Genomic DNA, 26,380 nt, shown 5'->3' on the forward strand with positions numbered 1-26,380 from the left:
TTTTTCTTGCAAGATATTAGTCAGCAACCTCTTAGGTTTTCCTTTTAGTGATTTTGTAAGAAGAATAAAAATATATTTTAAATCTGTGTGACACAGTTTTATTAAAATGAGAGTGTATGAGCATTTTTCAGTTTACTTTCTTCTTTCATATTATATTTTTAATTTTGTGTCCTTCTACATTGTATTCTAAAATTTGGAACCTATTTATATGTGCTTTTCACTTCACTATCATGAGGGATGTTTTTTCAGATGTAACTAAAAAATTTAGTAATTCATCTTTTGTCAATATTAAAAGCAGACCAGCTAAGTTCCTTTGTGCCACACTAAAAATAATACCAGAACATAAGAAAGGTTTCTGTATTACTTTATGTGCTCTGTGATAGCGTCTTTTCTGTGAACACACTCATCTCCAAATAAGACCCTGACATTGAAAATTTACTTGTACATACACAGGGGTTATATTATGCTTCCTTGATCCTTGAAATGAGTATGGATGCTGACAGAAATCTTTGTGTTGTTCTCCCTAAGGTATTGCCATCAGAGAGTCAGCAAAGGCTGTTGACCAAGCCCAAAGGAGGGTGCTGAGGGGAGTTGATGATCTGGACTTTTTCATAGGGGATGTAGCCATAGATAAACCCACATATGCCACAAAGGTAAACTCCCCACCGGGATTTGCTTCAGTAAGTGTATCACCAAGAACAGAGCAGTAGGATGAATCATGTAAAATGGTAGATTTCATAGCAATTGTACTTGTGAGCTGTGTATTTTATTCTTGTGTTGGAAAAGAGGTTTTGTTGTTGTTGGTTTTGAATGGGGTATTTTTCAAAATTGAAGTATAGTTGATTTACAGTGTTGTGTTAGTTGAACAAGGTATTTTTCATGTGGGGAATCAAGTGAATTTATGAAACCCCAGAATGCAGGATTGACTCTGGGAATGCAGGGCTTCATGTGAGAGCAAGACCTGCTTCTGTGGAAAATAGCAGGTTGACTCGCTGACCTGTCAGATGTAGAAGAGCTATAGATTGATTAATTAAAAAGAAGCACTAAAATTGTTTAACTATGTATTTGTTCTAAAACCCTCCAAACTCCAAATGGAATGGTATGGTGGATTAGCTGTACTTTTCCATCTGTTACTCCACTGTTAAAATGACACTTTGTACTTAGAAATGTGAAGTAGAATATAAATGATAATATAACTTAATATTTCTGGTAAAGTGCCTGTTATTTCTTTACATAAATTAACATTCACCCAGAGCAAAGGACCTGTTTTCTCTAATAACTCAGTCTCTTCTGCGCCAGTGCTTTTAAAACTGTTGCTCTTACTGACATGGACTGAAGCTTGACATAGTTTGATTTCTCTTGCTTTAGTGGCCAATAAGACATGGAATAACTGAAGACTGGGATCTAATGGAGAGTTTCATGGAACAAGTGATTTTTAATTTTCCCTGAGCTGAACCTGAGGGCCATCAATTTTTGATGGTGAGTAACTGGGACTGAGAGAAGGGCCCTGTGGATTCTGGGTTGCTTAGATTTTAAACCCAGGATATTCTTCCCTGGAGAGTTTTTAATTCCCACTAAAGCTCTTTGTATGGGTTGGAGTGCTTTTTGGGCAAATAACAGAAGGCTCAACAAAAATGTCCAAAACTGAAGAGGGCTAATTATCCCACAAAACAGGATGCCAGAGTCAGGCCACTCAGGGCTGGTTACTTGAGCAGCTCAGAGATGGAGGTGAGAACCCAGCCTAATTCATCTGTTTGGCCTCTTGTGCTGGTTCCCTTCAGGCCCGAGGGTGGCTGCCCGAGTTCCTGTACTGACTCTTGGTGTATTTCCTTTCAGAGTATTTGAATTAAGACTCCCTTCCTCAGAAACCTTCCTGGCAGATTTGCCCTGTCTCTCTGTGCCCAGTGTGGGCCCTAGAGGGGAACAAAATTACTTCAGTACATTTTGATGAGTCAAGATTCTCTCCTGTTGCTGGTGAGCAGATCATGTCTCATCACCTGTCCCCAAGAGGTAAGTACCTAAACCGGCCTCCAGCAGCAAGGAATGAGGAGGGAGGAATGGGTTTGGGTAGGAAACCACCTGTGTAGTTAGGTGTCCTCCTGAAATAACTGGATGGCTCTGACCTTTGCTTCTTACAGCAGAGGGAGCTGAGTCCAGGTGCTATTTTGCCAAGGTTAAATCTCACTCTAACACTGAGCTGAGTTATGGTCCCTGATATTGTGGATGTAATTGACCTTGTTCAGATGAAATGAAACAATACAGAGAAATGAAGAGAATTGTCTCTTGGTTGTGGAGTCTGTTTTCATTGTTCTATGTTCTTTTTAAGTTAAAATTAATTACATGTATAAAACACTTACTTTAAGGATAACAATTGCATGTAACATAAGCTACACATTAAAACCTACATAATTTAGCTTTGGATTTTTTCCATGCTAGTGCATTGTCAAGTAGTCCCTGATACAATTATATAATTCTTTCTAATGTTAAAGATGGAATATTCTTTAGAATTATCTGGCTTAAAATATGTTAAGTACAAGGCTGTTATGGTAGTTAGTGGAATCTATATACTTTGTGTCTATTAAATCAAGTCCTTGAAAGTGCTGTAAGCTTTTTCCTGTCTGTATATTCACAACTAGGAATTGCCACATCCAAGTACTGTGTTTTACAGGCCACTGTGTATTTTCCCCCCTGTGTATCTACGATGGTTTATGTAAAATACATGGAGCCAGGAAACTGACAGTATGTCTGAGTGGCTTTGTCTTTACAGCCAAAACAAATTACAGACTCCCACCTGCCATGCTTGGCATGTTTCCTTCTCTCATACGTCACATAACTACCTGTGGTTAGGACTCCAGGCATGGGCCTGGGGCCCAGCTGCCTCTCTCTGCCTGCCCCATCCCACTCTGCTCAGAGGGAGTCTGAGTCTTAGGCCCATGGAGCAAATGAAACCACCAGGACACAGCCCACAGGAAATTTTTCCTACCAGGAATTTTTCTGCTCTAGCTGGCATATACAGCGCAGTACAATAAAACCAATTGCTGGGAAGGAATTGGAGGTGTTTGGTATGAATATGGAAAAGCTTAAGTCCTTTGCCAAAAATGAGTATCTGAAGTGAATATTCAAAAATAATCAATTTTATTACATTAAACATAAGAAAATATTGTGCTACATATATTGTACTTTGAAGTTAGCAGATGGGTTTGCTGCATGATGTGACAGAGGAAGTTATGAGAAGGGTGGGTGTCTCTCAGGCTTATGTCCTTTGTCATCAGTTAATGGGATAATTAAAGGGGAGTGAAGCAGGTACAGGGATTTGTGGCCATGTCCAGAAATTCATTGAAGACATTTACTGAACCCCTACATCAGCTAATGGCTTCTTGGTGTAAAAGAGTCTAAAAGTTTTAAATTAAAGTTCCCTCAGTAGCCTATGAAATTGTCCCTTCTGACTGCCATGACAGACGTCTGCACATCCATGGTGGGAATGAGCTCAGTACGGCTCATGTTTTTCAAGAAGTTTCAGAGACTCAACTCATGTTGTTCACGTGGACTAAGCAGATAGCGAATGGGAACCACGCTCTTTTCTCTAATACTGAATTGCCCAGAGTTCAAACAGAATCATATATTTTAAAGAACTGCAGTGCTCTGGAGGGGAAATTGAATTGTAGCTATAGAGGAGATTTGCAAACTTTTTGAATATGAATCAGGGGAGGAAGAGCAAGCAGCATTGCTGCCCAAGGATGCTGGGAACCAGGAGCTCTGCCATCCACCCAAGAGCAGGAAAGATGGGTGTCCCAGCTCAGGGATGGAGGATCACTTTTCCTTTATCCTTTTGTTCCAATCAAGTCCTCAGTAGCCTGTGTGCTGTCCACCCACATTGTCAAGGGCAGGTCTCCTTACTCAGTCTACTGCATGCTAAGCTCTTCCAGAGACACCCTCTCAGACACACCCCAGAAAGAATGGTTTACCAGCTCTCGGGGTATCCCTTAGCCCAGTCAAGCTGACACATACAATTTACCATGACATGTGGTTTGTCCTGGCTTACCACAGTAACTCCCTTCCTGGTTCATGAGGGTGGCTCAGACCTGCTCTGTCCTGTACACTAGCACTGGCCGGTGAGGAGTTGGACTTCCCTGGCACTGCTGAGGCTGTTACTGCTGGCCCATGTTCTTCACGTTTTCAGAATATTGTCATCTCTGCTCCTACTTGCCCTTCCTTGAGGAATTTTTTTTTTTTAAATATTTCTTTACTGCAGTTATGGAGAGGTTTGGGACTGGAGCAATATTAGTTGCATGTGTTCAGCTTGCTTTCTTTATCCAGAAATATGGATTGATTTTTATAGTACTGACTAATTATTCATTTTTGAATTAATAATTGATGATATTTTACCATTATTATAAATAAAAATGCTTATGTAACTTGCATTCACGTGAAGTTTTAATCATGTGCTTCAGTATTTAAAAAATAAGAAAAACTTGATATCGCCAATATAGATTTTGTTATATATAAATAATGGTTTTTGGAAGGTTTTATTTAATTAAGTCCTCTAAAGGAGCAATTACTGGTGGTAAACATAGGAGAAAATGAGGATTGAGGAAAACATAGATTTATGATTATGGTTCTGAGAACCCAGAAGAATGTGCCTTTAATAATGCTGAATTTGATTCAGGAACCAGGAGAACCTAATTTTATTGTAAACATTCTCTTAATGGATTTTAATGTGAATTCTTCAAAGATGGTGAATTCTTTGGCAGCAAGTGCTAAAGTATAAAAATCAGTGATTTAAGCAAGTTTAAGGTTTTATTTTTCTTAAAGACATTTGTAGTAGGGAGGGCAGTGCTGGTATGTCAGTTTCCTGGTGTCACTAGGGATCTGTGTGCTCTAGTATATTTAGCATACAGCTTCCATTATAAGATTGCCTTAGATAACAAGTTAGCTGCTGCAGCTCCAGTCATCACCTCCATATTCCAGGAAAGAAGGGGTTAAGAGCAAAAGTGGGCCTACTACATGAGTCTACCTTCAACCTTGTAAGGAGCTTTCCCAGAAGACATATCCAACAGCTTTTGCTTCTTATTGGCCAGAACTTACTTAGCCATCCCTTTCCACCAGGAAGTCTGGGAAATGCTGTTTTCTGGGCCTGTGATTGATCAGTGGTCTGTCATTAAGGCAGAAGGCAGAATAGATACTGGGTAGGGAAACTGCAGAGCCTGACATAATGATGTGACTACAGGTATGAAGACAGTGGCAGAACAAGAATTCAGCTGTCTTCACAACTGTGGTTGGATATGGAAAGTGTTTTCCAAGTTACAGAGCCAACAGGCTAGGGAAAAGCCACACCAGCATGTGCTGCGGCTTCTGCCCTGGGCTGAAGTCTTTCTTCTGTTATCTTCTCCACCTGTGGAGAAATAAACCAGGAAGTTGTATTGGGAGTTTCTGTGGCCTTCACGCACAGGCTGTAACTCAGGGTTTCACAAATCTTATAAAGAATTTTTTTTTCTTATAGAACTATAAGTGCGGTTTAGAAAATTTGGAAGATGCTTGTGGGACTTTTCACACTCCTATCCCATTATCATAAATATTAACATTTTGTAGAGCTATACTTAATCTTTTCACTCATGTTTTTATATGATTTTGCATTCAATATTGTGTCCTCCATCCCTCTCCCCCATTTTCTTGCACGGTTTTCATAATCCTCATTTTAATGGTCATACAATCATGTATCCAATGGTTGTTTCCTATCTGTTTAGCAGCCCCACTATTTTTAGCTGTTTACTTTTGTTTCCAGTTTCTTGGTTTTCTAAGACATAACATAAAGTAATCTTTGCACATTTTTTTCTATATTTAGAACATTTTTATATTAAGAATATAAAAATTATATATATATATATGTATATAATTTGGATGTCCAGATGTGTTAATAATTTTGAATCTCTGGTATAATATTTCACACTGAAACCTTCAATGTACAAGAAGCCACATTATTTGAACTCTTAGGATTGATTAACATCATTTTTGATTACTTGACTTTTTAATTTGCAGTTTGAATAACTTTGATCTTAAACATTTTTTCATGTATTTATTAATTGTATTTTCTCCTTTGTGAATTGCCTATTCATGTCCTGGGTTTTGTACATATCAGTGTTTTATTGCTTTTATTGTTGCTATTATTTCTTTGAACATTTTTTTATTTAAATTTTTCTTTTGTGATAAAATGCACATAACATAAACTTCACCATTTTAACCATTTCTGAATGTACAGTTTGGTGAGATGAGTACATTGACATTGTTGTGCAACCATCACCACCATCCATCTCAGGAACTTCTTCACCTTCCAAATTGAAACTCTGCCCCCATTAAAGAATAACTCTCTTCCCCCCTCCCCCAGCCCTAGCCCCCACCCTCCCCCCTCTGTCTCTGTGACTGTAACTATTCTGTGTCCTCATATAAGTGGAATCATCCAGTATTAGTCCTTTCATGACTGGTTTATTTCACTTGGTATAAGGTCTTCAGGGTTCAGCCACATTGTAGCATGTGTCAGAATTTCCTTCCTTTTTTAGGGCTGAGTAATATTCTGTTATATGTATGGCCATAATCTGTTTATGGTGTGAACTCTTTCATATAACAGATAAGAAGTTTTTGTCATAAGCAGATACTTTTTTCTCACTTGATTTTTTGTAGGTAATAATTTTGAACATCTATAATTGTAAATTTTTATGTAAGTAGACCTACTTTCCTTTGATGTTTATATATATTTTTCATTCATCTGGGATTTATTTGGAACATCACCTGACACTGAAATTAAACCCAGGAAGAATCCAGAGCCAGGGTTAATCTACTTCTTGTTGGAATGTCTTCTAAAGGCTCACTTTTTTTTTAAACCAGGCAGGAAGGAAATATTGCATGACTATGCTCCCACTTTGCATACCTTTCTAGCCTTCCTCTCTTCATCCTATTCCCCCCTCTAATCAGTTTAAATGTTATGTTTATAAAATTAACTTATTAAGGTGCTTGGATTCCTCTTCAAGGTAAGAGAAGACTCTAGGTCTCTGGAGTTAATACATTCAATTTCTTCTGCTCTGAGATATATTGTTGATATTACAGTTGATTGTTGATATATTCAGCCCTTGCTAAGGGCCCAGCCCTCTCCCCACCAAGTATTTGCATGAATTGACTCACTTATTTAATCCCACAGACAATTGTGAGGTAGGTAGTTACTAGGGCTGTTTTTCAGGTTGATAGGAGGTGCCATGAGGAGATATATTGTAACCTAAATATTGGAATCCACAGCTATTCTTCATGTGCTTTAAATGAAAGAAAACTAAAAAAAAAATAAATCTGAAATAATAATCACTAACACGGTGCTAAATGTGTACTGGGAACATTAAGGTATTAACTAATTTGATCTCAGCCCCTTGAGGTAGGCACAATAAAATAAGTAATGTGTTTTTGAATGACTTTTAGATCACTTACAATCTGCTTTTGATGACTTTATTATTTCTTGTCTATGTCTTAAGATTGCTTTCTCTCTCCCATTCAGGGGGTGTGTTGATTCTAATTAGAGTAATTAAAACTTACTTGGGGCATGATGTTTGAGCTTTGTATCAGATAGGAGTATAAACTAAAGCCCCCAGCTAGTTGATATCCAGATTTGATTATTTGCTTGAAAAGTTGGCATACACACAGCACAGAATTCAAATTTGCAGAAGGATTTCCAGTGCAAGAGTGTCTCCATCCCACTTCTGTGTTGCCTTCCAGATCCCCTTCCTGGAGGAAACCAACTTTACTGGTGCTTAACCAGCAATAATTATGTGCAGGCACTTGGATTATACATAAACATGTTTCAAAAAATGGTAACAAAATAGACATACTATGGTACATTTTGATTTTTACTTTAAAAATTTTAGAAATTATAATTTGAAATATATGAAATTTACCCACTTAACACAGTTTTAAATGTATCATTTGGTAATGTTACCGACATTGACATTATGGTGTAACAGACCTCTAGAACTTTTCCATCTTGCAAGATCAAAATTTTGTTCCCATAAACAGCTCCTCATTTCTCTCCTTCATACACCTTGTTTTTTAAAAAAAATGTTGTAGATACAGAAGTATATTTAAGAATGTGTATGTATGGAGAGGCCTCTTTTCATGTAGCAAATTTATAGTAGATATTGTTTCATATCTGCAGACACACTGCCCATCCTTTTTAATTGCTGCAAAGTGTTACATTTTATGGATGTGACCTAATCTGTGTAATCAGTTCCTAGTTACGTGCAGTTATGTTGTTTCTGATCTTGGAAGCTGTGACAACCGTGCACCTCTCTGAGGCACCTTGTTTTAGATGTCCCTTGGCTTGACAATGGAATTTGACTTTGTCTCATAGTCTTAGTTCAGAGACTTTCTCTTCAGTAGATGAGTTTCTCACTGGTACATGCTGATGATTTTAGTGATAATAATGCACTTTCACTGAGTACGTTCCCCATGCCAGGTGCTGCGATGAGCACTTTGTTTAGACTCCTGTGAAGTCAGAGCTAATTATTCATGGAGAGAGGAAATCACTTTCCGAACTTGGTAAAAATCGAAGGTGGGATGTAGCTGGGCTGATTGGAGTTGGAGCTCTCCCGTTGCCCGTGCTGACATGGCCTGGGCTGTGTGGCAGGCGTGTGTGGTCCCAGCTGCTTTTCTGGTGCTGTGCTTTCTGGTTTTAGTGTGTTTTATTTATGTATGGATATTTTAAAACTCAGGCTTGGCTTTCTCTTTGGTTTCTATTGGGTGCATATTAGTTCTGATAATTGGTAAAACATATTTTAACTTAACTGTACTTTTGCATAAGATACTTACCTGTATTTGCTTAGGGATGATTACTTCCTACTGTGCTTAGTGACCAAGTTGGTACATGTCCACATTTCTTACCTCCTCCTCCTTTCTTCTATCACCTGCTTTTGATTGTTTATGTTAGTGAACTTACTCTGATAATAACGTTTGTGAATTTATGTTTACTGGTGTCTCTGCTGCTCGACCAAGAAAACAATATCTTTTGATTTCATGACACAAGGGCATCAGTGTCTTTATATTTTCCTCCTTTCCATCTGTGCCTGTCAACTTGATACTATTCCTGTTGTTTTAATTTATAATATTTACATTCTGTTCTATAGCTATAGATTCTCCCACAAAAGAAATGTATTTATCCCTACATCTTAAATGGACTACTTGCTCACCCTAAGTCTTTGACTGTACTTTGTGCATTCTTATTGTTTGGCTAAAGCTTATTGTCTGATGGTTAATTCATGAAGGGCTCATAGAAACCAAATTCTCTCAAGTTGTATGTTTAAAGGTATTTTGTTTTTGCAACAGACTTAATTGGCAGTGTGGCCAGATGTAGAATTCTGGGGTCATATTTTCCTGCCAGAAGAGTCTGTAAATGTGGCCCCTTGTGTCCCAGTGTCCTGCATGCAGCTGTGCCAATGGCCGAGACAGGCTGCCCTTTTCCTGCTATAAGAGTATGTTGCTCTGCTCAATAAGCCTAACAAAACACCATAGGCTGAGTGGCTTCAACAACAGACATTTGTTTTCTCACAGCTCTGGGGGCTTTAGGTCTGAGATCAAGGTGCCATCATGGTTGGTTTATGGTGAGATCTCTCTTCCTGGCATGCAGATGGCCTCCTTCTCACCAGGTCCTCGTGTGGCTCTTCCTCTGTGTGTGAGTAAGAGAGAGCTCCCTGATCCCTCTGCCTTTTCCTGCAGAGATGTTAGTGCTGTCCTGTGACCTCACTGATCCTGGGTTACCCCTCTAGGGGCTTCATCTCCAAACACAGTCACCTGAGTGTTGCAGCTTCAGCATAAGAGATTTGGGAAACAAAGCTCAGTATATAACAAAGGGTAATGTGGAATTTTATTTATTTTTTGTCAAAAGGCCTAGATTTTATTTCCTTTCTTTGTTTTTTTTTCTCTTTGTTTTCTCTCTTTTTTCCCCCAGCTTAAATATGTGATGTAAATCCATATTTATTAACATGGAAAAACGTTCAACATATTGCTGAATGACAAAAAGCAGGTTTATTTATTTTTATCTTTCTGTAATCCTGTTAATTTCCTTCTATTAGATAATAGTTATTATTTTAAATAGACATTTCAAAAAATTCAGATATCTATGTCATGATTTTGATCTGCTTTATTTTTATGTTTTTCTGGGTACATGTTTTTTATCTGACATTTGTTTTTTCCTATTTTCTCTCTCCCCTCTCCTTTTCTATGAGTGTTTTTATATGGTGTTTGGCTAGTCTCTTTGTGTTCTTTCCTCATCTTTGAGTGAGGGGATCTCTTCCTGAACTGGCTGTGTGTGCGAGTTTAGGCTGTGTGGCAGGCAGCGTCTGGATGAAGCAGCTTCTGTCCCAAGCTTGTCTTTCTCACAGCAGATGGTGGAGGTGTAACTTCTCACCTTGCCACCTGTGCTCTGAGGGGAGGGCCTGTGGAGTGAGGCTTCTGCAGCTGTGCTGCTCAGACTGCTCTGGTTCCAAGCAAAGGCTCTCTGCTTTTTCTCTTCTCTGGAGAACTGGATATTAGCTGTTATCTGAAGTCACTGGTGTTCTCTTTCCGTGTCCTCACTCATCTGGTCTCGGTGGAGTTGTTATTGCCCTTGACAGCTCACTGCATGTCTCTTCAGTTTCACGGTGTTTGGGCGTTCTGTTATCCGAGGTGGAGTTTCCTTTTCTGTAGCTTGTTCTTGTTTTTGGGTGGATTAGTAAGAGCAGAAGTGTTTAGAGAGGGTTTGCTTTCTCAAAGAATTTTAAACCCCACAGCCAAAATAGGTTTAATCAACCACTCTGGGTGTACTCTGTCTGTCAAATTAAGGAGTTGTACAGCATCTTAATGAACATGCTTTTAGATTAACTTTTTGTGGTTCTGATGTAATTACATGAAATTTGGGTGAACACTAAATATAGTGAATGTTTCCTTACAGACAGAACCTCCCCTGAATACACCAGGAAATAGAGAATATCTTGCAGAAATTATGTTCAAATTATTTAATGTACCAGGACTGTACATTGCAGTTCAGGTAAAGACAAGTGACTTTCATGATTCCCAAGTGACCCTAGTTGTCTAATGTGGAAGAAATGGTGATTCTAGAGGCCTCGATAAGATTGTGTGGTGTGGTTTCCTTTCCCACGCACTCAAGAGCACATGAATTCATCCCTTTCTGGTCCAAGCTCAAACACTGTACAGAGCAAGTTCTGTGATTTATGTTTTTACTGCTGGTGTAGAGTTTGTCCTGCTTTTGTCTGTTTACATTCATTAAAATCTCAGGTATCCTCAGGGAGACAAGATCAAGATGTAGGTGTGGTTCTTTGGCTTCTTTTACTTCTGATCATAAAAAAGAAAATATACTATAGAATATGTTAAAACAAAACAAAACAAAATAAATGCCTTTCAAGGGTTGCCCCTTGTGGATCTGAGCTCCTGTGGTTCCGTGAGTTTGCAGAACTTCCCCTGAAGCTGCTTGTTCTTCATGGGGGGTTTTGTTGGTTTTAGGTGTAATGTATCTGCCACTCTATATAAGGGAATTGACTGAAATTTGGGGGACTAAATGATAAAATTGTTTTCCAAAATGTTTCCTGCATATTCTATTCCCTAACTTGTAGGAAAAAAGAGGAGGAGTTGCATAGATGATTAACTTGGAAGATTCCACATGCAGTGTCCTCTGTGTGGTGATTCTCAGTACAAAGTGATGTCTTAAAGGCTCTGAAAATGCCTGCATTAGAAAACTCTGTTTATTCCACCACTTCCAAATTTAACCAGAAATATTCCCCCACCCCTAAGCTGTTTTTGTTCCATGGAATAGGAGACATTTTAGGAAACAGTGGCCCAGTGGTTCTCAAAGTGGTCTATACAGCAAGGTCTCCTCAAAAGTTTTTTTTCAAAATACACATTCTCAGAATTTATATCAGACCACGGGTTTCCAGCCTCAGAATTCTGGATCGGGCAGTCCTCGTGGGAGGGGCGGGTACTGAGCTGTGTGTTGTGGGATGTCTAGCAGCATCTCAGGTCTTGACCCACCAGGGGAAGCACCACCACCAGCCTCCCCTCCCCCAAGTGTGACAGCGAGAAATGACACCAGATGTTGCCAGGTGCTCCTTGGGGGCAAAATTGCCCCTGGTTGAGAACCACTATCCTGGTTCTGCCAGATGAGAATTTCTGGATGCCAGGCCCAGTATTTTGTCTTTCTAAAGTCTCCACAAGTAGTCTTATTGCAATCCATCTGTGGACCCACACTGGGAACCAGTGGATTAGAAATTAAAATTAAAACCTCCTGATTCCACAATAAAATTCCTTTCTATCTGGCTTTTCTTTGCAAAGCATTGATTTCTCTTACTGAGAAGACGACTCCTCCAGATTAAGTGCACAAAACTTACATGTTAGTTGTCCACTTTGGAATTTGGATTTGGGAGGAAGATAGAAGGTAGGGAAGGGAAAGCTCATTCAGACTCAGTAAGAAAGAAAGGGCTTATTGCTCAAACCTGAAGATAGGCTGGTGAAACACTTGAAAAAGTCCCCATGCTGATGGTCTCCATGGTATTTGTGAAGGCACTGCTGGCCTTAGCTGTGTACTGGACATCATGACAAGTTGGTGAACACACATTAACAGGAATCACCATTGACAGCAGGGATGGGGTCACTCATGATATCCCAGTGGTCAGCAGGGCACCGAATTCTGCTCTGTCTGTGGGCCTAACCTGATTTGAGGTGAAGGAAGCAGTGAAAGAAAAAAACCCTTCTGTTAAAGCACTACTTTTGAAGACATACCTGTACTTAGCAAAGGTAACAAGAGCTTTTTAACCCAGGTGTGTGAGAAAATGGGAGATGCCTAGTGCCTGTGGCACTGGCAGTTGGAAATTTGCAGTAGCAGATTTGTGCAGTTGGGTGTCAGCAGTCGTCTGATGTCCCTGGGCTCTGCTTGGCCCTGGTGTCACTTTGTCAGGAGGGTCTTCCTGGCTTTCATTATGAACTGTCATCTGGATATCAGTGGGTGCGGTACATGACCATTTGGAGGGTGATTCTGTGTTCTGTGACAAGATCAGGCTGGAGAGGATTTGCTTCTTGTTTTTTAAAAATTAAGAGCCAAGAAGGATAGATTATTAACCTTGATTTGCAGGATGCTCTGCAATGTCACTTTTTCATTTTAATTTTCAAAATATTACAGAAGTGATTTCTAATTCAGGCATCAAGAGACTATATATATATATATATATATATATATATACACACACACATATATATATATTTGGTACAATGGATTAGTTAAATGAATTATTTAAACCTTTTTTTTTAATTAATTGAAGCTATCTGGAGGGGGTTACATCGGGAAGTCAGAACTGCCTTTCCTCTTCCAGGTCCCTTCTTGGAGGCAACCTCTGATACTGATGTTTGTTATTTTGTGTATTACAAGTATCTTTTGTGCAAATATAGGTTTGTGTGTATATGTGCTAAGCTTCTTTTAAAAATGCAATAAATGAATCACTATGGTATACACTGGAAACTAAGATAACTTTGGAAATCAACTAAGACTTAAATTTAAAAACTGCAAACGGTTTTTTTTAAAATCAATTCACTTATTTCAGTTAAAAAATAGTCACTGTTTTATTTCAGGATGTTGCAGAGATGATGTACTAATATGCTGGTGATTTAATACTTCAAAGTTCAGAAATCACTGCAGGGGGAGACTGACGTATCTACAGTCTGGAGGAAAAAACCAAATCCTTCCCCTCTGTCCTCACACCCTGCCAGTGTCCTCTTTGCCCTGGGATGAGGAGAGGCAGGAGTCCTGCAGAGCATGCTCTGTGTTCGCAGCCCCTTCAGCCAGTCTCGGGGTGTGAGCTGTTTTGGTGCCACTTTCTGTGTGGTCCTGCCTGGCTCTTCTCTGAGGTCACATCCTCAGAGGTCAGTGCAGGCCGAGGTCAGGGCCTGTGCCTGTGGGCCTGCTTCCTGGCCTCCCCTGTGCGTCTGAAACAAGTTTCACACTACGTGCAGGCCCACAGAGAAAGTTGTTGTTCAAATTTTTCTGTGTTTCTTAGTGCAGTTTTTTCCCCCTAATTATAAAAATTGCATTTACTGTACAAAATTTAGATAAAATGGAGAAATGTAGAAAAGAAAATAGAGTGACCCACAAACCTGCCCAGAGGACTGTGCCACACTTTTTTGGTATAGTCTACTGAGCTCTTTTTCTTAGACACACGATACACGTTTTAAGCATAGTTGGGATACCCTCCATCTGATTTCGTGTTCTAATTGTACAATGTGCTCCTGAAGTTGTATTTTGCATATTGATTTATCCCTGATGTATCTTTATGGTTAAATACTCTGTGGAAAAATATTTAGTAACTACCTAACAGCCCATCCATGTGGGTATAGCACAATTCACTTACTTATTTTCCTACCATTGGCTGTGGGTTGTTTTATTTAATCTGTGATGAAGCTGATACTTACTCAACATGGGTTGAATTAATTTTAGAAAATGTTATAAATAATATATTGAGTATAGAAATTGTGAATAGTTTCTGTTTGTGAGAGCTATTGTTCTTATGAATTTAAGTTTTTGATTTTAATTATGTGCACATAATCTTTTATATTGATCTTAAATATTCTACAATTGTCTTGGGCTCCTGAGAAATGCTACACACTCTCTCACTTCTAGATGTTGAGCACCTCAGAAGACACAAGAGGAATTCAGTCACCTTTTCTTGCAGCTTCACTGGTAACTGTCTGTGCTTGTACTTGGTGGAACTGATACATCTTTCAGATGGATGAGGATTTACTCCAGCCTTCTGTCTCCATGAGTGTGTGACAAGCAGCCAGTGCCATCAGGGAGCTCAGAGTGCCTCCTGAACCTGGTGCAGGTGGGGATTGTCCACTCTGCACGGCTGCTACCACCAGCATGAGCTGGACCTTCCCAGCCTGTGGCCTGCATGTTGAGTGGCACCCCAGGGGGTTGGTGAGGCCCTGGTGCCACACGGCAGCTCCTGGCCCTGCCCTGCTGGTGATGGCTGGCAGCCTGGTCACTGGCCCGGGAGGACAGCTGGGTGAGCAGATCCAAACTCCCCTCAGCATGGATCTCACATAGCATAGGGTTGAGGGGAACCTGCCAGACTGTTCCTTCCTACCAAGTGCAGCCCTTACTAGAGTGAGCAGGTCACTTACTTATTCCTTAATGCATGCCTAAACCAAGCTGTGTGCTTGACCTGCTGCCTGTCACTGGGTCTCTTCTGTGCACCCACTCACCCCATATGATGGGTGAAGGTGCCAAGGCTGAAACATATGTGTTAACAGGTATGGCCATGGTTACTCTGCCCACAGATGTGGAACCAGTATCTGAGTCTAGGTTGTCACACTCTAAATCCCGCATGCTAACCAGGTTGTTGACTTTTATATGTAAGCCAATTTGTAGTTGGTTTAAAAATTAATAGTTAAACAGAAAAAAAATGTGACAGTGAATATATATATGTTCATGTATAATAGAAAAATTGTGCTCTACACTGGAATTTGACACAACATTGTAAAATGCCTATAACTCAATAAAAGTGTTTAAAAATTAATAGTTAAAACTTTTTCCTTTTTGTTAGAGGAACAAAATAATATGACCCATTGTTTGGACAGACAGCAGTATTTTAGAAATTAACTACCTTCTGTGGTTTTCTCTTCACATTCCTAATGGAAAGGCCACTTTGGTTGCTTACAGAGCATCACAGGTTCTCCTAACAGAATTGCATGCATGGTCATTTTATCCTCTCTCCCCTAGTCCTGAGCTTTGCACAGAGTAGGGATTCAGTAAATGCTTGCATTGCCAGGGCAGGTGGGGGAAGAAGTCTAACTTAGAGTCCAGGGAGGGCTTCCCTCCTGGAGTTACTCACATGGTGTTTTGCCTCTCTGTCTCCCCAGGTGGAAGGTTAGGTACTAGGAAGCTGCATCAAACACATCCCTGTTGCAGGTAGAGATATTATGTATTTCATTCAACAGCTGCCAAGGGAGTGGGAGGTGGGAATCCCTCCTGAGCAACCACTGGAGTCTGCAAAGGCCATTAAGGTAAAAACAGTTGGGAAAATGGCCAGTTTGGGTGTGAGAGAGAAACGGTTGTTTGCACACTTCCCCTCGTGGCTGCCACCCCTGCTCCACCGTGCCTTCCCTCCCCTCCCCATGAATGTGGGTCTCCATCTGTTTACCACTTGAGTTAAGGGGCTGAAAGCTTAGCTTCTTCTCTGAACATGGATGCTTGTGGAGGCTCCAGCTGTAAATGAGAGTAGCTTGATAACTGGTATTGAGCATCCTGTGTAGTACGATGTCATTTAATTGGAGCCTGATTAGACAGAACCTTCAATTAGTCAATGTGTCTTGCACCTCTCCCTCCAGGCTTCATTTCCCAAGTAAGGAGCAGACAGCAGCAGCAGTGACTGTGAGGAATCCTGTGCAGTCAGCCAGAATTCAAACTCATTTCCATCTATTGCTATGTGTGGTTCTGTACCCTGAGAATTACCAGTCAGAGTGATGCTGTTCTAGGGTGAATCATTGAACAGAGTCCTCCTGTGTTTTCTAGACTCCGTTACCATGCTGGAGGAGTTACAGGAAGCTCTAAAATTAAATCAGTAAGATTCAGAGGAAAATGGTTCATTGGTCCTTATTTAAAATGTCCACCTGACTGATCCATCAGTTTAGTCTTTGTGTCACTCTGTAGGTAGAACTTGACAGATCCCTTTCAAAGCATCTTTCTTTTCAGGTTGCAAAATCAGGACAAATTACTGTTTTGTTTTTGTTTTTGTTTTTGTTTTAGTCAAAATGAAGATATTTTTAGTAATACAAGGATAATTATTATATAAAGAGCAAAGATTTTGTTTTTGGAGAAGAATTTAAGCATGGAGTTGACATGTGGCCTTGAACACACAGTTTCTGAGCTGCAGGGAAGTTTAAGGGAGGTTAGCCTCCCCCTTTCCTCCCACCTTTGCACCCAGTAACAGACTGGTTGAAGGAAAGCTAGTGTCTGGGGGGATTCCTACACTTTGCATGACACTCTTGGTGGATACAGAGGTATTTTTAGGACAGGGTGCACTGGTGTGGGTCAGGGCTCCTGTGAGTAGGGTGGCTGGGTGGCTGGGTGTGCCCAGGACTAGAGTTTCCAGGGCTGGGGCACCTCAGAGCTTGGGTGTGTGGTCCTGGGCAGTCCATGGGAGTCAACCCTTTCCCTCTGGGGGAAGGTTTACAGAAGTAGCATAAGACTTTCTTTTTATATTAAAATATTTCCCAGAACTTCCCCTATTCCCTTCATTGCCTTTCTTCAAGGAAGTAAATTTGGATATTTGACCCAAGTTCCCTCACCACCCCACTCCTGTTACCAATGTGTCTCAGAGCCTCTGCCCCCTGATCATCAGGGTGGCCATGCAGGTGAGTTGGGCCCTAAGTGTGCTGACTGTGACAGAGGCTGCTCTCCTAGTCCTCGTGGTGGGCTTTACCTTCCTCACTGGCTCTCTGGGGTCCATTCTGGCCCTGAACCAGGGCTGACCCATTTGGGCAGTGACAATGTATCACTCAGCCATGAAGTTTGGAAGTGGAAGAGCTCCTTGTGTTCCCTGCAGGTCACCTGTCCCAACCCTGCTGTCAGTTAGTTCTTGCCCCACTTCTCTCTGTGGGAATGGGTCAGAGTTACCCTGTGTCTTGTTGCCCCTGTGGGCAGGAGGGGGCCTGTGGATACAAGGGTCCTGTTGGTGAGGGCAGTGGTGGTCCAGGTCTTGGGGCTGACACACTGCACACCATCAACTCTGTGGAGGCACTTCCTGCCTTCAGTTAAGCCTCTGAGATACTACGAGACATTGACCTGGTGTCTTAAGACAACTTACTGTTTCTGCCCTCAGCCTGGTAGATTTGAGGTTGTATGGACTGACCCACTCACTCAGTTATCAGTGAGCACAGGGGTGTGTAGCAAGTCTGGCCCATCAGTCTTACAGTTGTGCAGAGTATACCAAGGCTGGTATTAGGTTTCGTTTCAGGGATTCTAAGAAATTTTGAACTTAGTATCATGAAAATGCCTTCAGAGGTCCTCCTGAGCACCAGCGTTGGGCCTGACACAGTGCAGGCATTGAACAAAGCCCATCTGGCCCACAGGAAGCTGAATTTCAGAATCCAGTACCCAGGGGCCAACTGCTGTTCTTGTGAGGTTAGCTCTAAGGACAGATGATCAACCCAGAGACCCCAAGTCAGGCATCACCAGCTGAGGAAACACTTTGCACAGCACAGTCCGGGGCTGGCACTGCGCGGGTTCTCATACCCCAATGTGTGGCAGCTCCATCCTGCCAAAGTCGGGCTTTTCTTTGGTTCATGGTCCCAGCACCTTAAAAAGTGCTGTGCCACTTATTTATCACCGTCACTGGTTACTCTGACTCTCAGCCAGTGTATGGGCCAATGGGAAGGGGTCTGTGTGTGTTTTATTCACTTGTGCATCCCACGTGCCTAGGCACCCACTAACTCTCTGTTGTGGAGCCACTGAGTGTGCTGTGTCAGACCGCACAGCAGGTTAACCACCTGCCAATCGGCCTTGGTGAACACAGGGCCAGATCTGCTGCCTTCAGATCTGGGTTGGGCTGTGATGAGGGTCTGCTGGTCCCAGTGGGTGGCAGCGAGTGCCTGGGCAGGTGCCACGTGGGGGCATACAAGGAGTAAGAAGAGAGGAGATGGAGACGAGGGACTTGGAACGCATCATCAGACATCATCTCAGATAGTGGGGAGCAACATGTGACAGTGAGGCTGGGACTAACAGCAGAGCTGAAATGAAAGCAAAGTACTTGGCCAAAGCATAGCTGTTAGACATCACTGAGCCCAGTAAGTTTCCCTTGGAGCTGTGGCCATGGGCAAGACTGATGTTGGGGGCTTGTGGTGCTGGAGTTACTGGGTGTTTGCCAGAGGGCAGACTAGGTGGTGGCTAATGGCTGGTGACATCCCTCTGTGTGTGTCTGCAGGAGAATTACTGACACATTTGCCCCAATATAGTCAAGGAGTTTGCCAAGTATGATGTGGATCCACAGAAGTGGATCAAACAGCACACAGGGAACAATGCCATCAGCCAGAAGAAGTTCATTATCGATGTTGGCTAGGAAAGGTTCCCAGGCCTTGAAATTTTCTCTCAGCCAGAGGTAAGACATTTGCTTTCTGAGTGTGGAGAGAATGACGTGTGTGGAGCAATGCTGCCAACTTATGTGTGCAAGAGTGGCTCCCCGTGGGGCTCCCGAATGAGGTGGCCACCTTCCAGGGAGGATCTTGGGAGTGTAGGCTTCAGCCCCAGTGGCTGCTCTGGCTCCTGCGTGGTCCACCCATTTGACTGGGTGTTTCAGCGTGCTCCTCTTTGGCTCTGGCTATCTGTTAAACAGTTAATGGTTGATTTAACCAAGAGCTGTTAGGAAGAAGCTTTAAGAACAATAGAAGAGAATGGATTTGAAATTCATCTCATACTAATATGAAAACTAGTTAATCTCGAGGACTGATTGGAATTTGCGTCTGTATAAGAGTACAATAGCGTACATGTAACCTTCCCATCACTCATGATGATCTGTCCTCATTCCAACTTTTAACCCAGGACAGCTGATCCTGCTGTGTTCCCTGCTGCAAGTTAAAGCTTCTGTCTGAGGACAGCCTCGGAGAGAAGAATTGGAGATATTATCAGTTTAATGAGTAGTCACAAAGAATGATTACTGCTTTTGCAAAAGCAGTAATTAAGAGGCAATATTTTAAGGTTTAGTAAATTGGATTTTATTTGTATTTTGGTATAATTTTCTGCCTCATTCAGTTTACATTTAATAGGTAAATACAAACCACTGCCTGTTCTTCGATGTGTATGACTGTTTGTTCAGGGAAATGGCACACAATGTATGTCTGACTGTACCTGATAGCACAGCACTCATTCGCTTGTGATAGTCTTCAGTTAAAATAGACATAAACCAACAAAATCCAGTGAACAGCTGCATGGTGACTTCTTCCCTTGAGCAACACTTTCCATGATTCTTAAAGCATATTTCAGAATTTTGTAATTGAATTACTTATACTTTAGCTTATTTCACTTGTGGAATTGAATGTAAGATTTTTTACTCAATAACATGATTGTTACCGTATTGATTGTTTCACTTAGAAGCCACCACCCTTCCCCCTTCCCAGTCTTCTAGCCCAGATTTACAGTGTGAGTCACTGACTAGGTTTTTTTCTTATATCCTGGCTAACTTTTTCATGACATTAGTGTCTATACATCACATGCTCATTACCTACTCACAATATTTTTCATTACACGTCACATACACTGAGCACTTGCTTTTTAAAATCTCATAAAAGGTGTGAGTCACTGTGTATTCTAACGCGGTGCTGGTCTGCCTTTGTTACTGTTTGATTTTCTCCCTCTCTAAACCCACACATTTCATCTCTTGAGGGGACATGTCACCATCACTCCATGCACGGTCACTTGGATTAATTTGACACATTCATTCCAATGTGACAGTTTTAAAGACATAGTGAATTCTGTATTTGTTAAAGTTACATTTTTAAAAAGTTGTTGAGAGAAATGTGTAATGTTTCTTTTATATCTGTATAAAATTCAGTTTGCCAACCCAGATATTATGGAATCCATCTCAGATGTTGTTGACAAAGTAATACAGAACTGTCCCATCGATGTCCACCATCTCCTGTGTAAGGTATAAGCTGCTTGGGTAACATGCTTGGATTTCATTCTGGAGTTAAAAGCCCAGCATTCTGAGAATAATAGACTCTTTCCATCAGTCTGCAGCCAGTCCTATTTGACTTCTGTTTTATAGGACTTGTTAAGGGCCAGATTACTGATAAAATTTTTTTCTTGGAGTGAGGATGACTTAAATGCTTGGCAATATGACTCAGTTAACCAGAAGTATTTGATTTAAATATTTTAGTATCTCTTATTCTTATCTGCCCAGCTGTATTTTTAAATTGGACAATTTTAACCCTCCATCTTGACTGAAAGATCAAGGGGATCCTTCCCCTCTTGCTTTCTGTGAGTTCGCTGGTCTTGCTTCATGAGTATTTAGATTAGTGCCAGATATGTTGTTGTCAGAGAGAAGGAGGAATCTGAAATGAACAATCATAAAATACTCATGTAATGTTTCTCCAAAATTCTTTGAGTGCAGGGAATTTTGAAACTTGAAAGGAGAAAAAGGCAGTTCATGTAACTGTAGGATGAAGGAAGTGTTGCTGAAAGCCAGAGGGGAGGGGCAGAAAGTGGCAGTCAGCTGGCCCTGCTTCCCTGCCAGCTCACCTCTGTCTGCACAACCTTCTCTTCCCCCAGACCATGTCTTCCCTTCTTAGATGCAGGGACTGGAACCTTAGGGAGGAGAGGGCCAGGCTAAGTAGGGAGGGCTTAATACAGTTTATTTCATCTGGACAGTAGAATACTACTCAGCCTTTAAAAAGAATGAGGTAAAGCAATGTAAATTCAAATGAAAAGATGTCTACAGTATATATTGTCAAATGAAAAAGCAAGTTGTAAAATTTACACATAGTATTATTTCATTTTATTTAAAATATACTTTATGTATATATATAAGAAAAGATTTTGAATGATATGTGTTAAACTCCTTAAAGGAAATAAAATATATCTGGGCAAGAGATGGATAACTCTTACTTTCTACTCTTTGTGTTTTAAAATTATTTGAAATTTTATGGTTAATAAATGTTATTTTTATTATTGGAAAACATTTTCTATATAGACAAATTTGATGGGTAAAAGCAAATTATAATTTGGTTTTTATTGGTATATAACCTTAATTAAACACATCTCACCTCCAGTAAATGTGCAAGGAAGGGAAAGCAAAGGCAGATGAGAGTATTAAGTTTAGTGCAGTATGTGTCTTGTTCTCCCTACTTCTTAAATCTCACATAACATTAGCTGTGTCTTCCTGTCCATGAAATCAAGGAACAAGTGTGCACTATTTAGTCCTCATTTCATCATGGTTGAGATGAAACTTCTGCCAGCAGTAAGGATTGTTCATGCTTTGGTTGAGGTTTCTCATTTGATCATTTAGTTTGCTTTCAGTAGATTTATGGGATTCTTGAAGTACAGCTGGCCTTCTAGCCTGAGTACCTTATTTAACAGATGATGACACTGAACCCTACAGATAGGAAAAGGATGTAAAACTGGAGGGACCTGGGTCACATGGGGCAAACTGGTCTTCAGTGTTTTTCTAATTGAGGTAGGGTTGATGTACAATATTATATAAGTTTCAGGTTGCAGTTTTTATAGGTTATACTCCATTTATAGTTATTATAAATATCAGCTATATTCCCTGTGCTGTACAACATATCCTTGTAGCTTATTTGTTTTATACGTAGTAGTTTGTACCTCTTAATCCCCTACACCAGTCTTGCCCTCCCCTCTTCCCTGTCTCATGGATACCCATTTGTTTGTTCTCTGTACCTGTGAGTCTGCTTTTTGTTGTTGTTGTTATGTTCACTAGTTTTCTTCTTCAGAGTTCATATATAAGTGATACTCTGCAGTATTTGTTTTTTCTGTCTGACTCATTGCACTCAGCATAATACTCCCCACGTCCATCTATATTGTTGCAGATGGCAACATTTCAATTTTTTATGGCTCAGTAATATTCCATTTTATATATAACACAACTTCTTTATCCAGTCATCTGTTGATGGATACTTAATTTGCTTCCATATCTTGGCAATTGTAAATAAGGTTACCATGAACATTGGGGTGCATATATCTTTTTAGGTTAATGTTTTCATTTTCTTTGGATGAATACCCAGAAGTGGAATTGCTAGATCGAATATTAGTTCTATTTTTAGTTTTTTGAGAAGCCACCATCCTGCTTTCCATAGTGGTTGTAATAGTTTGCATTTCTATTGTTCCTACTGTTCCTAGTTTGGGTGTATGAACTATACTGACTATCCCAGAGTGAACTAGTTGCTCACAGTGTCTCTCAATGTGACTACACATTGAATCAAGTGGGAAGCTTTCAAATCTGGTTGCCTGGGCCAATTGTATCAGAATCTCTGGGTGGGGGTGTGTGATGTTGGGGGACTCAGCTCCTGGGGAGACTGATGCCCATGGACAGCCAGGGCTGAAAACTGATTTCAAGCAGCACATGCTGCCTGCAATAACTTGACCTCCTGGATAAATCACAGGCCTCCAGGACTCAGCTCTCACACACTAGTCTCTGTATAAACTATACACCAACAGTATATATGGGTTCTCTTTTCTCCACATTGTTGTTAAATGTTTGTGTTTTTGTGGTCTTTTTGATGATAGCCATCCTGATAGACATGAGGTAATATATCACTGTGGTTTTAATTTGCATTTCTCTGATGACTAACAATGTTGAATATCTTTTCACTGCCTGTTTTCTTGGCTCAGTGGCAGGAACTATAGGTTGATTATCTTTTGATGAAGCAAGTAGGAAGAGGCTTGCTTTAGGTCCTGCTGACAACACCTGAGATCTTCTTGGTCACTGAGTGAACACCTTACTCAGGCTCATTGACAAGAAAAAGGTGGTGGAGAATATAAAATGTGGCTTTGAAAATTCATACATTTTAGAAAACCAAAACTTTTTTTTAAGAAGTAGTCATTATCTAATTCTTATTTCAGTCTGATCTGTAGATAAGGGTGTTCACATGCTTCCTTTTTTAATTTATTTTTTGTTCAGTTTCCAATTGTGATGGAAGTTGGGTCTGGGAATGGTTCTTCTTTTTCATTTTATTATATCTCTCTATTTTTATGGGTTAAAGATTGTCAGTTATCTATTCTAGACTTGAAGGGATTTTTTTAAGTGGAAGATTTCCTATGTTGGCTGTGCACAGTTCCATGATATTGCTGTGAGATCTGTTTTTGGTATGGTGTGATGCCATGTCATACTTGTAAGTGCATTGCCTGTTATTTCTATGATTGCTGATGTGGTTTTTGTTGTGGAAAACACAATCTACTTTTGTTGTTTAGCAGAGCCTCATTTTGATTAGGTGTTTATCACAGATTGGAGAGTGGCTAGAGCTCCTCCTTTTATTGGAATTAAGACTTCCAAACCATTTCTGGGGTGCAGGCTGTGGAATGTGGTGTTGGAATATTTCCAATACATACTCATGACAGTTCCTTTGTCCTTTCTATTGCCATGGGAATGTCCAAATTCTACACAGAAACACCAGTGGAAACAAATCTAAAGATGTCATGCACTAGGGCCTGCTCTAATGATCCTTCAGTCCCCCAGCTGGGTCCTCAGTGCAGTACCAGGTCAGCGCCATCCCTATTGTCACATTTGCATTTGGTAGAAAAAGCTGATGGAAAGGCTTCAACTTCCCCTTCTGTGCACCCAGATCTCTGCTCTTGGCTCTCTCTTCCTTGTGGCATGGGGCCACCAAGACAACCACAGAGCATATCCACACCCTCTTCCTTGAACCAAATAAAAATCACAGTTGTGCCTATGAAATGTGCAGATTCTTTGGCCATGGTTTCTGATTTCAACCCGAACTTCCCCTGGGTCCTTCAGACCAAAACTATGATGGTTCTGATAGAGCCCTGCTTCTCTTCTATTGCAAAAATGCCAAATTTGGCCCTGGACCTGCAGAGATAGTGAATATGTCCATGAGATATCTAGGTAATCCACACCATGTGCATCAGCAATTTTGCTTTTTGAATTCAGGTCCCAGGCAGTTCTGTTCTGTAGACACTACCAATCGCAGAAAACAGCACACTCCAACCCCATGAGACTCAGTCTGTGCCATCAGCCTCAGCCTTCTCCCTCAGCTTCAGCAGACCTTCCTAGCTCAGCATCAGCAGCTCAAGTCAAGGTCTGGTGATTGATTTCAGGGATATTTTGTGCTGGTTTCTTTCAGTTCTGTCAGCCAAGCATATGCTGTGCACTTCTCTCACCATCATTGAATCTCCTTCAATCCCAACTTATCTCTCTGTGTGTGCCCCAGTAAAAGAGTGTTTTCCCCTTTTTGGCTCCTTCACCAAAAGTCAGATCCTGCACTGATTTCCTTTTCTACTTTTCTTTTTCCTCCTTCCCAATTTTGTGAAGACCTTTTCTGTCTCTTGAAGTAAGAGACAGAAAAGGTGAAATTGATGTTTAACCAATGTCCAGCAGGCATCCTGAGCAAAGGGGTGGGTGCACATGGATGAGAGTGAGCTAAGAATGCACTTGTAATCAATAAAATATATCAAACATAAGAATGTTATATGGGGATTAAGTTTTATAGGAGAAGAGGAATGAAATGAGTTCCACAAGGGAAACAACTATGTAAAATTATTGGCTTTTCAAGAAGAGCTTGTTTATAATGTGGTTTTTTTTTTAATATGGATGACACAGTAGATACAAAATCACTCTGGTATTTAATTTAGCTTCCATTGTGTACATTAAAAAGAGTGGTTTTCATAAATCAATATTTATAAAGTCAGAAGCATCATCATTTGTAATGATTTAAAGTCAAGATAAAATTTTTAGATATTATCTTTTTAAATGGATGAGGAAAGGACACAGTGTTTCAAAATCCTTTTAGAGGGTAGTGGATGAAAAAACATTCAGGCACTTTGTTCTAAACTGCCTGGAAGCTGAGAACCTGTGATGACCATTTAACATTTTGACCCAGGGAGATGATAAAGCCAGAGTCATTTCAGAAATGTCCAAAAGCTATTTCAAGCATCCCCTGCAAATGACCAAATCCAGAGCTCTGAACACAGTAATTGTTCACTTAACACTAGCTCATTGACAAAATATTTTGGCCATTCAACTGATATCTATTAACAGCATAAATACAATATCCCTTCTTCCTACCTCTAACTTTCAAGGAGATCTTTCAATTTTTCAAATATCAGTCAAAACTATTTTATTGATTGAAGCTCTCTACTAGATAATAAGTACACTGAGTTTGGTTGCTTCATTCTTTTCCAGATATTGATTTACATGCCAAGTATAATGCCTGGCCCAGGAAGCCCAGGAGATGAATCAAATAACTTGACCATGAAGGAGCACTGAGGAGGAGGCAGAGATAATCTCTGGCGTGGGTATTATAATAGGTGTACTACAAGGTTCAGAGGCAGTGCAGAGAAAGAAATGAGGAGCTCTTGAAACTGGTTGGCAGTGGGCAAGGGTTTAGAATGGTCTTTAAGAATAGGTACATTTGAACTGACTCTTAAAAGATGGGCAGGTGTTTGACAAGGCAAGGTGAACATCACTGATAGAGGGGAGTGAAGCCACCTGGAAACCTTCCTCTGTGCACTGCAAACAGTTTGAGATGGTTGGTGCATGGCACATGACTGTGCACATTGGGTCCATGTTGTGTGCACAGATGATTTAGAAATGACAGAGGGGAAGAGGTGAAGCTGGAGAGTTGCAGG

General features: G+C 40.6%; 1 pseudogene; it reads left to right on the plus strand.

Annotated features, from left to right (window-relative positions):
• The first annotated feature begins 533 nt into the window (after positions 1 to 533).
• LOC140691394 (actin-related protein 3B-like) lies at positions 534 to 24,614 on the plus strand (annotated as a pseudogene).
• The last annotated feature ends 1,766 nt before the right edge of the window (positions 24,615 to 26,380 follow it).

The sequence above is a fragment of the Vicugna pacos genome, chromosome 35 (assembly GCF_048564905.1).
Source record: "Vicugna pacos chromosome 35, VicPac4, whole genome shotgun sequence".
Taxonomy (NCBI): Eukaryota; Metazoa; Chordata; class Mammalia; order Artiodactyla; family Camelidae; genus Vicugna; species Vicugna pacos.